Source organism: Somniosus microcephalus, chromosome 12, assembly GCF_052327205.1.
Source record: "Somniosus microcephalus isolate GS21.2 chromosome 12, FLI_Smic_1.0, whole genome shotgun sequence".
In the NCBI taxonomy this organism is placed as follows: domain Eukaryota; kingdom Metazoa; phylum Chordata; class Chondrichthyes; order Squaliformes; family Somniosidae; genus Somniosus; species Somniosus microcephalus.
This window is the reverse complement of record NC_140998.1, coordinates 195,760,797-195,773,533: the sequence shown is the minus strand read 5'-3', so window position 1 is coordinate 195,773,533 and position 12,737 is coordinate 195,760,797.

The window sequence follows — 12,737 nt, the reverse complement described above, 5'->3', positions numbered from 1 at the left end:
GTGTGGGACGGGGTCCGGGGGGTCGGTGATCAGTGTGGGACGGGGTCCGGGGGTCGGTGATCAGTGTGGGACGGGGTCCGGGGGGTCGGTGATCAGTGTGGGACGGGGTCCGGGGGGTCGGTGATCAGTGTGGGACGGGGTCCGGGGGGTCGGTGATCAGTGTGGGACGGGGTCCGGGGGGTCGGTTATCAGTGTGGGACGGGGTCCGGGGGGTCGGTGATCAGTGTGGGACGGGGTCCGGGGGGTCGGTGATCAGTGTGGGACGGGGTCCGGGGGGTCGGTGATCAGTGTGGGACGGGGTCCGGGGGGTGATCAGTGTGGGACGGGGTCCGGGGGGCCGGTGATCAGTGTGGGACGGGGTCCGGGGGGGTCGGTGATCAGTGTGGGACGGGGTCCGGGGGGTCGGTGATCAGTGTGGGACGGGGTCCGGGGGGTCGGTGATCAGTGTGGGACGGGGTCCGGGGGGTCGGTGATCAGTGTGGGACGGGGTCCGGGGGGTCGGTGATCAATGTGGGACGGGGTCCGGGGGGTGCTCAGTGTGGGACGGGTTCCGGGGGCCGGTGATCAGTGTGGGACGGGGTCCGGGGGGGTCGGTGATCAGTGTGGGACGGGGTCCGGGGGGTCAGTGATCAGTGTGGGACGGGGTCCGGGGGGTCGGTGATCAGTGTGGGACGGGGTCCGGGGGGTCGGTGATCAGCGTGGGACGGGGTCCGGGGGGTGATCAGTGTGGGACGGGGTCCGGGGGGTCGGTGATCAGTGTGGGACGGGGTCCGGGGGGTGATCAGTGTGGGACGGGGTCCAGGGTGGCGGTGGTCAATGTGGGACGGGGTCCGGGGGGTCGGTGATTAACGTGGGACGGGGTCCGGGGGGTCGGTGATCAACGTGGGACGGGGTCCGGGGGGCGATGGTCAGTGTGGGAAGGGGTCCGGGGGGTCGATGATCAGTGTGGGACGGGGTCCGGGGGCGCGGTGATCGGTGTGGGAAGGGGTCCGGGGCGGTGATCAGTGTGGGACGGGGTCCGGGGGGGTGATGAGTGTGGGACGGGGTCCGGGGTGGTGGTGATCAGTGTGGGACGGGGTCCGGGGGATCGGTGATCAGTGTGGGACGGGGTCCGGGGGATCGGTGATCAGTGTGGGACGGGGTCCGGGGGCGCGGTGATCAGTGTGGGACGGGGTCCGGGGAGTGGCAGTGATCAGTGTGGGATGGGGATGGTGATGAATGGCGGACGTGATCAGGCCATTCCTGGGTCGCGCTGTGACGTGACGCTGGGATTGTGACGGTTGAATTCTCACCTTTGCTCCGGTCTCTGATCCCCCCCCAGACTCCCGGCCCCTCGGAAGGATGCATCTCACCGCTGCCCTCTGGATCAGTCATGGGCGAGTTTACCGTCGGATGGGGCTCGGACCCCGGTCCCGGATCGATATGTTGCGGAACTTGTGACAGCGTTGGTGCGACACGAGAGGATTGAAACCACCCTGGCCCGGGCTGATGAGATGAGGTTTTACACTGAGAAGGTAATCACTTCCTCCCTTCGAACACCCCGTTTATCTTGTTCCTTCCTGCCGTCTGCCCAGGCTGCTGTTACCCTGCTTTCCCCCGAATCAACAACGTGCATTTATATAGCGCCTTTAACGACCACCGGACGTCGCAAAGCGCTTTTCAGCCAATGAAGTACTTTTGAAGTGTTGTCACTGTTGTAATGTAGGAAACGCGGCAGCCAATTTGTGCACAGCAAGCTCCCACAAACTGCAATGTGACAATGACCAGATAATCTGTTTTATTGATATTGATTGAACGATAAATATTGGCCAGGACACCGGGGATAACTCCACTGTCGGAGGTGCCGCCTTTCAGATGAGACGTTAAACCGAGGCCCCGTCTGCTCTCTCAGGTGGATGTAAAGATCCCGCGGCACTAATTCGAAGAAGAGCAGGGGAGTTCTCCCCGGTGTCCTCGCCAATATTTATCCCTCAACCAACATCACTAGAAAACAGATTATCTGGTCATCATCACATTGCTGTTTGTGGGAGCTTGCTGTGTACAAATTAGCTGCTGCATTTCCTACATTACAACAGTGACCACACTTCAAAAGTACTTCATTGGCTGTAAATCACTTTGGGATGTTTGGTGGTCGTGAAAGGCGCTATATAAATGCAAGTCTTTCTTTTAAATGTACTGGATCCAGTTCTGGACACAGAGACATAAGGGAGATATTCGACTACTTGGGGCATCACAGAGTAGAGCCACAAGACCGATCCCCGGTGCCAGAGGGACTGAGTTGTGTGGAGAGACTTGGGCGATTCAACCTGGAAAAGAGGCTCCCTAAAAACTCCCTCCCAAACAGCACTGTGAGAGCGCCCTCACCACACGGACTGCAGCGGTTCAAGAAGGCACCTCACCGCCACCTTCTCAAGGGCAACTAGGGATGGGCAATAAATACTGGCCTTGCCAGCAAAGCCCACAACCCATGAATGCATTTTTTAAAAAGACCAGATCATCTGTTTTTACTGATTATTGGTTGAGGGATAAATATTAGCCCAGGACACTTGGAATAACTTCTCCTGCTCTTTTTCCAATAGTGGCCGCAGGGTCTTTTATGTCTACCTGAGAAGGCAGACGAGGCCTCGGTATAACATCTTATTCAAATGACGGTACCTCCAACGGTGCCGCACTCCCTCAGTACTGCCCCTCCGAGAGAGCAGTGCCCTGTCAGTGCTGCCCCTCTGACAGTGCGGCGCTCCCTCAGTACTGCCCCTCCGAGAGAGCAGTGCCCCGTCAGTGCTGCCCCTCCGACAGTGCGGTGCTCCCTCAGTACTGCCCCTCCGACAGTGCGGTGCTCCCTCAGTACTGCCCCTCCGACAGTGCGGCACTCCCTCAGTACTGCCCCGCCGACAGTGCGGCGCTCCCTCAGTACTGCCCCTCCGACAGTGCGGCGCTCCCTCAGTACTGCCCCTCCGACAGTGCGGCGCTCCCTCAGTACTGCCCCTCCGACAGTGCGGCGCTCCCTCAGTACTGCCCCTCCGACCGTGCGGCCCTCCCTCAGTACTGCCCCTCCGACAGTGCAGCGCTCCCTCAGTACTGCCCCTCCGACAGTGCGACGCTCCCCGAGTACTGCCCCTCTGACATTGCGGTGCTCCCTCATTACTGCGCTGGGAGTGTCGGCCTGGATTATGTACTGAAGTTTCTGGAGTGAGACTCGAACCAACCACCTTCTGACTCAGAGGCGAGAGTGAGTGCTACCCACTGAGCTAGAGAGGTGACTTTAGATCCTGGGACTATTTGCACTGGAACAGAGAAGGCTAAGAGGAGATTTAAAAGGTTTTTTTAAAATGATCGAGTTTTGATGGAGTGAATAGGGACAATAAATTTCCTGTGCTCGGGGAGTCAGTGACGTGAGCCCATCAATTTAACGAGTGTTCTGAGAGGGATTAGTAGAAATTTCTGTACACAGAGGTGTTGAAGCACGGAATGCTCCCGTAGAATCTCCCAGCACAGAAGGAGGCCATTCGGCCCCTCGTGCCTGTGCCGGCTCTTTGAAGAGCTCTCCAGTTAGTTCCCACTCCCCCTGCTCTTTCCCCAGAGCCCTGCAAATATCTCCTTTTCAAGTATTTATCCAATTCTCTTTTGAAAGTTATGATTGAATCTGCTTCCACTGGCCTTTCAGGCAGCGCATTCCAGATCACAACAACTCGCTGTGTAAAAAATAATCTCCTCATCTCCCCTCTGGTTCTTTTGCCAATTATCTTAACTCTGTGTCCTCTGGTTACCGACCCTCCTGCCAGTGGGAACAGTTTCTCCTCATTTACTCGATCAAAACCCCTCATGATTTTGAACGCCGCTCTTTACGATAATGGTTCCAGGGATGAGGGGCTTCAGTTATGTGGAGAGACTGGAGGAGCTGGGATTGTTCTCCTTAGAGCAGAGAAGGTTTAGGGCAGATTTAACAGAATCTCCAATCCTCCACGTCACTGAAGCCATGGGGAGGAGGCTCAGGCCGAGACCATGGCCTCTGTGAAAGGGGGAATTTGGGATCAATATTTGTCGATGGAGAGAGTGGGGCAGTGGGATGGGTTTGGGGATTGCTCGCGTACAGAAGGAGGGCAGGCTGGAGGGGCCGACTGGCCTCTGTCTGTGCTGGGAAGGAGCCTGCGGGTTTGACTGATCTGCCCTTGCTTTCCAGCTGGTGGATTACGCCGAGCGAGGGGACACGGACGAGAAATCCATGAAGATGGCCGACTTCTGGCTGACGGTCAGTATCTCTGGCGCGGGGCTGGGGGTGGGGGGGGCCCGCGGGGTCTTCGGGGTCGGCCTGTGTCGCGAGCGTCTCTCCGCCACGCCCGCGATCTCGCTGCGCTGGCCATCGCAAAGAGCCTTGGCTACTTGCATTTCTATAGCGCCTTTCACTACCTCAGGACGTCCCACAGCACCTTACAGCCAATGAAGGTTTTTTTTTTGAAGTGTAGTCACTGTTGTAATGTAGGAAACCCGGCAGCCAATTTGTGCACAGCAAGCTCCCACATACAAGTGTGATCATCACCAGATGTTGGTTGAGGGATAAATATGGGTCACAGGACAGCGGGGAGAACTCCCCTGCTCCTCCTCAAAATAGTGGCTGCGGATCTTTTGCATTCACTGGAGAGGGCAGACGGAGCCTCGTGTTTAACCTCTCATCTGAAAGGTGACACCTCTGACAGTGAATCGCTCTGACAGTGCAACGCTCCCTCAGTATTGCCCCGCCGACAGTGCGGCGCTCCCTCAGTACTGCCCCTCCGACAGTGTGGCGCTCCCTCAGTGCTGCCCCTCCGACAGTGCGGCGCTCCCTCAGCACTGCCCCTCCGACAGTGCGGCGCTCCCTCAGCACTGCCCCTCCGACAGTGTGGCACTCCCTCAGCACTGCCCCTCCGACAGTGCGGCGCTCCCTCAGTACTGCCCCTCCGACAGTGCGGCGCTCCCTCAGTACTGCCCCTCCGACAGTGTGGCACTCCCTCAGCACTGCCCCTCCGACAGTGCGGCGCTCCATCAGCACTGCCCCTCCGACAGTGCGGCGCTCCCTCAGAATTGCCCCGCCGACAGTGTGGCACTCCCTCAGCACTGCCCCTCCGACAGTGCGGCGCTCCCTCAGCACTGCCCCTCCGACAGTGTGGCGCTCCCTCAGCACTGCCCCTCCGACAGTGCGATGCTCCCTCAGTACTGCCCCTCCGACAGTGCGATGCTCCCTCAGTATTGCCCCTTCAACAGTGCGGCGCTCCCTCAATATTGCCCCTCCGACAGTGTGGCGCTCCCTCAGCACTGCCCCTCCGACAGTGCAGTGCTCCCTCAGTACTGCCCCTCCGACAGCGCGATGCTCCCTCAGTACTGCCCCTCCGACAGTGCGGCGCTCCCTCAGTACTGCCCCTCCGACAGTACAGCGCTCCCTCAGTACTGCCCCTCCGACAGTGCGATGCTCCTTCAGTATTGCCCCTCCGACAGTGCGGCGCTCCCTCAATATTGCCCCTCCGACAGTGCGGCGCTCCCTCAGTACTGCCCCTCCGACAGTGCGGCGCTCCCTCAGCACTGCCCCTCCGACAGTGCAGCGCTCCCTCAGTACTGCACTGGGAGTGTCGGCCTGGTTTATGTGCTCCAGTCTCTGGGGTGGGGCTCGAACCCACGACCTTCTGAATTGGAGGCGAGAGTGAGCCGTAACTGAGAAGGGAGAGTTCTTATTGGGCCCGGTTGGGGGGAGGGGCAGAGTGGAATATTTCTGGGAATAAACCTTTTTTTTCCTGTTTATGTCAGGAGAAAGATCTGATCCCGAAGCTCTTCAAGGTCCTGGCTCCGCGATTCCAGGACCACCGGGGGAGTTCCGTGCAAATGATGCAGATTCCCACCCGGGAGAACTTGGACTGGGCCAAGATGGCGGTTATCGAGTACCGGCGCAACCCGCTGCCGCCTCTGCTCGCGCGGCGACAAGGGGCCAACGAGAAGACCCTGCTCTACCAGCTGCTGAAGGGGTACAGGGAGGAGGGGGCCGAGGGCAGGACTTCGGGCTCAGGCGAGTCCCAGGCTTCGAGTGCGGCCTAGCTGGGAGCTCGACCGGCGGAGAACAAGGAAGCGATGTGTGATCGATCACCCGCCCCTCCCCCTCCCACCCCCGGGGGACGACCTTCTGCTATTGGTCCGCCTGGGAACAAATCTGGGGGCGGATTCCCGGAGTCACACTGGAATGACGGCCTCCTGGGAATCGCCGTCAGCCTCGGGCCTGAATCTGCACAGCGCCCGTCTCCTGGTCGCTAAAAATATCAGAGGGATTTGGCTCTCCTAAAAGCTGTGCATCATACAGTTGACTTTGGATGCAAATTCTTGCGACCCGTGTGCACATTTTGACCGTTACATAGTCCTGTGACCCCATATGTTATCTTTACCACATTCCTCAATTAATAGCTAATGGTTTGTGCACATTATTCAAGTAGCAACTGACAGTTTGACCATTTGGCCACATTCCACCATACTTCCCTATGGGACATGTACATTGGATATATGCTCGGTTCCTCAATTCCCTTATTTTAGCCCTTTTAACTTTTTCAGTCCCCCCTTTTGGTCCTGATTAATCCCTTTTAATCATTGACCAACCCGATTATTTCTCCTATTATGGTATCCTGCCAGGGTGGTGATCAAATCCAACCCATTGGGTCACCTTGTTTATATAATCCTATTATTATCCTGATTTCTATGCCCCCTACATCCTTTCCATCGACATATCATCCATCCAATTACATCGGTTATAAGCATCAATGTTATTAGTACTATCCATCCATTAAGCAGGTCTTTCTCCCAAGCCTTCGCTCGTTTGTAGTAATAGTCTGTCTGCTCGATGGGAATCTGCCCAGGAGGTTTCTGTAACAATTACCATCGAACAGCATACATTACTACTTTATCAAGGTCATGTACATTTCTTCCATTTCCTTTCTTTTTTGTTTTCTACGTTTTTTACAGGCGGCACATGCTGCTATTCCCATTCCGATCGCCAAAACCAATTGCACTATAACTAGTATGTGAGACGTAATGCTGTCCCGTGGGTGGATGTTGACATTCATCCCCCAATCCCACAGCTTCTTATACCATGGGACCTCCTGTAGTTCTACTTCTATGTCCCTTTCTAGTTCCCCAAGGTTCCTTTGCAACATTGCGTATTGTTTCACCATTTTACTTAAGCCCTCTTTTATCTCTTGCAGATCCCCTTGCAGGCGGGGTATTGGAGCCCCCACCGGATCTTCATAATTGACCAATTCGTCCCTTAAACTATCTGTCACATTTAGTTTCATTTCCTCCCTTGAGTGTACATACACCAATCTGGTGTGTCCAATTGTCACAGGGATCTTTGGTGTAAAGCAGAAGTTAGGCATTGTGATTACACATACAAGGTTACTATATTGGTGCTCAGTCTCTGTGGTGGCTATACAATACTCCCCTCTGTCTCTATATCCCGAGCGGATGTGATGGTGATCGACATGTGATAATTCCAACATGCACCCCTCTGTCTTATTATAGCTGCACTCATCCTTAGTGCCTTCTCCTACCGGATGTGGGCATATCTTAAGCGTACCTTTCCCATGGCATCCGTTTAGGGAGACTCCTCTTATAGTATCATTCTTCCTGATGGCATAGGTATCAATTGGATCGTATCGGAGGTATGTCTCACCCCTCACTATGCCTATGTTTGTTACCTGGTACTGTGGGTATGGAGTCGTGTCTAGTCTCACCACTGGTATCATGAGTACCATGCCTATCATTGCTGTCACTTCTGCTTTGCATTTTTGTATCACTGGATATACTCTGGTCATCCCCTTGAGGGTACAGGCACTCAGAGGGCCTGGATTCTGGCTCAGGCCATAGAGCTGTGTGCTGTTAATCCAGTCTGGTACCTCACCTCGTTGTATCTGTGCCAGATTGTGTTTTAACTGTCCAGTGGTCCATTGGCCATAGGCATGGCACAAGCCTCTCCCTACCCCATCTTTTGCCTGTTCCTCATCTCTATGGTTTAGTTTGTTGATAGTGCCAGCATGGTTTCTATAACTTTGATTCCCTCGAGTAATTTCCTTATCATATGTTCTCCCAACTCTGAATCTTGTTGAATCAAACCAGTTTCTTTCTCTAAAATCTGTTGTATTACCCTTTGTAATTATTCCACACTACTCTGGACTCCTTGTATATCCAGGGCATTAATGAATGATGTCCCCGTATTTATTCCCGTGAGTACATCGTTTCCGAAGCCCCTCTTAATTCTTTGGTGGAATGCAGCATGTCCCCTGAAACTAGTAGCCCCTGTTGCATCAGCAGCTTGGTTAATTACATTCCTTATTGTAAAGTATGCGAATATACTTAATACAATAAGGAAGAGACAGCTTGGAAGGGTTTAACTTAGGTCTTTACTTCATACCAACAGGTGGGAACTGAGGGGAGATCAGTACCCACAGTGCTATTTATACCCCTATGGCCAGGAGTGGTACTACGGCATCACTACGCCCTACAAAGTAGTGCTGCCCTGGCCATAGGGTTAAAGTAGCATACATATTACATACACAACATTCCTCCCCTTTTAATTAAAACGTACCCGTGCAATTAAGTCAACAGATGCACCGTAACTAGGGCTAATAACATTTGGTAACACAACATACATAACATATTTACATCAGAGTTGTCTATCTATATATATATAAAAAGAAACATGTTATAGATTCAGTTTCTGAGGAGGCCTCCTGTCTCGACTAGGATAACGTCTTTCTCTAGTCGGTCTCGGTGTAGGCGGCGGTACTTCCGTCACCACTTCATCGCTGGAGTCGTCGGTGTCTGATGGCACATCCTGTGCCGTGGAGCTCACTGGAGTGCTGAACTCCTCGCAATCCTGAGACTTCTGTAGCGACGAGCTGGGCCGTGATTCCACTGGAACAATGTGCTGAGACGTTTGAGTTAATGAATCAGTTGGGTTTCCGGACTCCACAAGTTGATCAGCATGTCGTCTGATTATGCCGTCCCCAGTATCCACTGTGTACATCAAAGGTCCCTGGCGGGTCTTTATCGTACCAGACCGCCACTTTTCATTTCTATAATCACGGGCCAACACTTGCTGCCCCACCTCGAAGCTCCGTGTCTGTCTGTCAGGAGCCCTATGAAATACTCGGTTTTCCACATCTCTCCGGATGTTTGGTCTGAGCAATTCGAGGCAAGACCTTAACCTTCTATTAAAGAACATGACGGCGGGGGCCTGGTTGGTCACCGTATGTGTAGCATTACGGTACGCGAATAGGAAATTGTCCACCTTGTGTTGTAGTGGCAACCTTTCCTCCCCCATCGCCTTGATGGCCTTTTTAAAAGTCTGTACAAATCGCTCTGCCAGCCCATTTGTAGCCGGATGATATGGTGCGGACGTATAATGTCGCACTCCATTCCTTTTTAGGAATGCTTGAAATTCTTCTGCCACAAATTGTGGCCCATTGTCCGAACAGACTTGCTCGGGCACCCCGTTTCGGGCAAAAATGGTCCTTAAGGCTGCGACCGTCTTTTCGGCTGTCGCTGATGACATCTTTATGACCTCCGGCCATTTTGAGTGGGCGTCCACTACAATAAGGAACATCGTATCCATGAAGGGCCCAGCGAAGTCCACGTGGATCCTTTGCCACGGCGTTGAGGGCCACTCCCACGGATGTAGTGGGGCTTGGGGTGGTACGTTCTGTACCATCTGGCACCCTTGGCATGCTTTTGCTACTTCCTCGATGTCCCTGTCAATGCCGGGCCACCAGACGTAGGCTCTGGCGAGGCTTTTCATTTTGACACCCCCCAGATGACCTTCGTGTAAGTCCCGCAACACTTTATGTTGTAATTTTTGAGGGACCACCACCCTGGCTCCGCACATCAATGTGCCCCGGCATACGGACAACTGGTCCTTCCTTGCCGAAAACGCCGGCAATGATGTGTCACCCTGCGCCGGCCAGCCTTTCACGGTCAATTCGTAAACCCTTGCCAGTGTTGGGTCATTCTGTGTTTCCCGCTCGATACATTGGCTGGTGATGGGCAAGTGTTCCATAACCGCCGTATGATATATTTCCACGGGGTCCTGTACTATCTCTTCGATCTCGGCAGGCAATGGTAGCCGCGACAGGCCATCCGCATTGCCATGCTGTTTGGTACCCTTATATTCGATAAGGTACTGGTGTGCTCCTAAGAACAGTGACCATCTCTGTAGCCTTTGGGCCGTCATCAGGGGCACCCCTTTTGTTGGATTAAATATGGACACCAACGGTTGATGATCCGTCAGTAGTGTGAAACGTTGCCCATGTAGATAGTGGTGGAATTTTTTTACACCCCACACCAGACTGAGGGCCTCCCTGTCGATTTGTGCATAGTTTCTTTCGGCTGTAGTTAACGACCTTGAGGCAAATGCTATTGGCCTCTCCGTCCCATTGGGAAATTTGTGTGACAACACTGCCCCTATACCATACGGGGAGGCGTCACATGCCAACCTCATTGGCATTTTTGGGTCAAAGTGTGCGAGCACTTCCTTTGATGTAATGAGTTGTTTACCCTTTTTAAAAGCAGCCTCACACGCTTCGTCCCAATTCCAGGAGACTCCCTTTTGCAGCAATGAATTTAGTGGATGTAAAATGGACGATAAGTTCGGGAGGAACTTATGGTAATAGTTTATAAGGCCTAAGAATGATCGTAACTGAGATACATTCTCAGGGGGCGGGGCCTTCACTACTGCCTCGATCTTTTCTGGGGACTTATGCAGGCCTTCCTTATCTATAATGTGACCACAGTATGAGATACGTTCCTGGAAAAACTCACATTTCTGCTTGTTCGCCCTGAGTCCGTATTGTTGCAACCGCAGAAGTACTCGCTCCAGGTTAGCGAGGTGGTCGTTATCCGTTTGTCCTGTCACCAGGATGTCATCCAGGTAGCACTGCGTTCCTGGAATGCCCTGTAGGACCTGTTCCATGGTCCTCTGCCATATGGCTGGGGCGGACGCCACACCAAATACCAGGCGATTGTACTGGTACAATCCCTTGTGTGTGTTAATCGTTAGGAGCTTTTTCGAGTCCTGCTCCACCTCCATCTGTAAATAAGCTTGACAAAGGTCAATCTTCGTAAAGTGTCTACCCCCAGCTAACGATGCGAATATGTCCTCTATCCGCGGCAGCGGATACTGTACCGTGTGCAGGACTGGGTTAATAGTTATCTTAAAATCCCCGCAAATGCGAACCTTCTTTGGTTCCCCCGGCGTGTTATTTGCAGATTTCTTTATAACTGGGACGATGGGCGTGGCCCACTCACTCCACTCAATCTTTGTAAGGACACCTGCACTCTCTAAAGCATCCAGTTCTGCTTCCACAGCTGGCCGAATGGCGTAAGGCACCGGTCTGGCCTTACAAAACTTGGGGTTTGCGTCTTGAGCAATAGTTATTTTTGCTCTAATGTCCTTTAAGGTCCCCAGCCCTTGTTGGAACACCTCTGGCGTTTTTGCCAATATTTTCGACAGCCTGTTTGTAATGGTTGTATCATCCTTGGTGGTCTCTACTTTTATCTCGTGTATCGACTTCCAGTCGAAATGGATTTTTCTTATCCATTCCCTACCCAAAAGTGGTGGTCCACCGTTTGGTAGGATGTATAAATAAAGTCCTGGCACTTTTCTGCCGTTGTATTTAACTGTTACTTGCATTTTTCCCTTCGGGTAAACTTTTTGTCCCGTATATGTTTTTAATTTGATTTCGGTATCCTTTAAGGGAATGCGTTTGAACAGCCTGTTATAATCTTGTTCATTAATTACTGATAGGGCTGAACCCGTGTCCAGCTCCATATTAACTTCGACGCCTGCTACCTTCATTTTAACCCACATTGTGCTGTGGTCCTCCGTTTTGTCTACACCATATAACTTGAGACATCCCAGACCTTTAGGCTCTGCTTTTGTGCCTTCCTGTGACTCGTCTGAGCTACTGTCAGATATCTTATGTATTTTTGTCCTTGCCTTGGTACTGCTCGGATTGCCCCCACTATTGGGTTTCGTACCCGACCGACAAACTTTCGCTATATGCCCCTTTTTCCCACACTGCCGGCATATTTTATCACGAAACCAACAATTACTTTGGTCATGGGTGGTTTTGCCACAACGGTAGCATTTACCTTTGTGAAATGTCACCTCATGGGTGTCATAGCCGGTTGTATTTTGTCGTATTTGAGCAGCACCCTGTGCTGCTGCTTCATGTGCCAATGCTATTTCCATCGCCTGATCTAGGCTGAGCTGTTTCTTGGCCAGCAACCGTTTTCGTGTACTCTCATTTAACATGCCACAGACAAATCTGTCTCTGATCGCTTCTGCCAAAAAGGCTCCAAACTGGCAATGTTTGGACAACCGTCTGAGCTCAGCCAAATAGGCTGCCTGCGACTCATCATTCCTTTGGTCGCGTCTGTAAAAGCGGTACCTTTCCGCTATAAATGGTGGCTTAGGGTTTAAATGTTCCTTTAACGTATCAACAATTTGGGCATACGTTTTGTCTGCTGGCTTTTCTGGAGTAAGAAGATTCCTCAGCAGACCGTATGTTTTTGCCCCCATAGAATTTAATAAGGTTGCTGCCTTTTCGTCATCTGTCACCTTGTTTACTATGCAATAAAGTTCATGCCTTTCTACATATGCGTCCCAATCTTCTATGTTGGCAACAAATTCTGACAACCGAGCTTCTTTAGCCATTTTTAAAACTGCTGAAGAG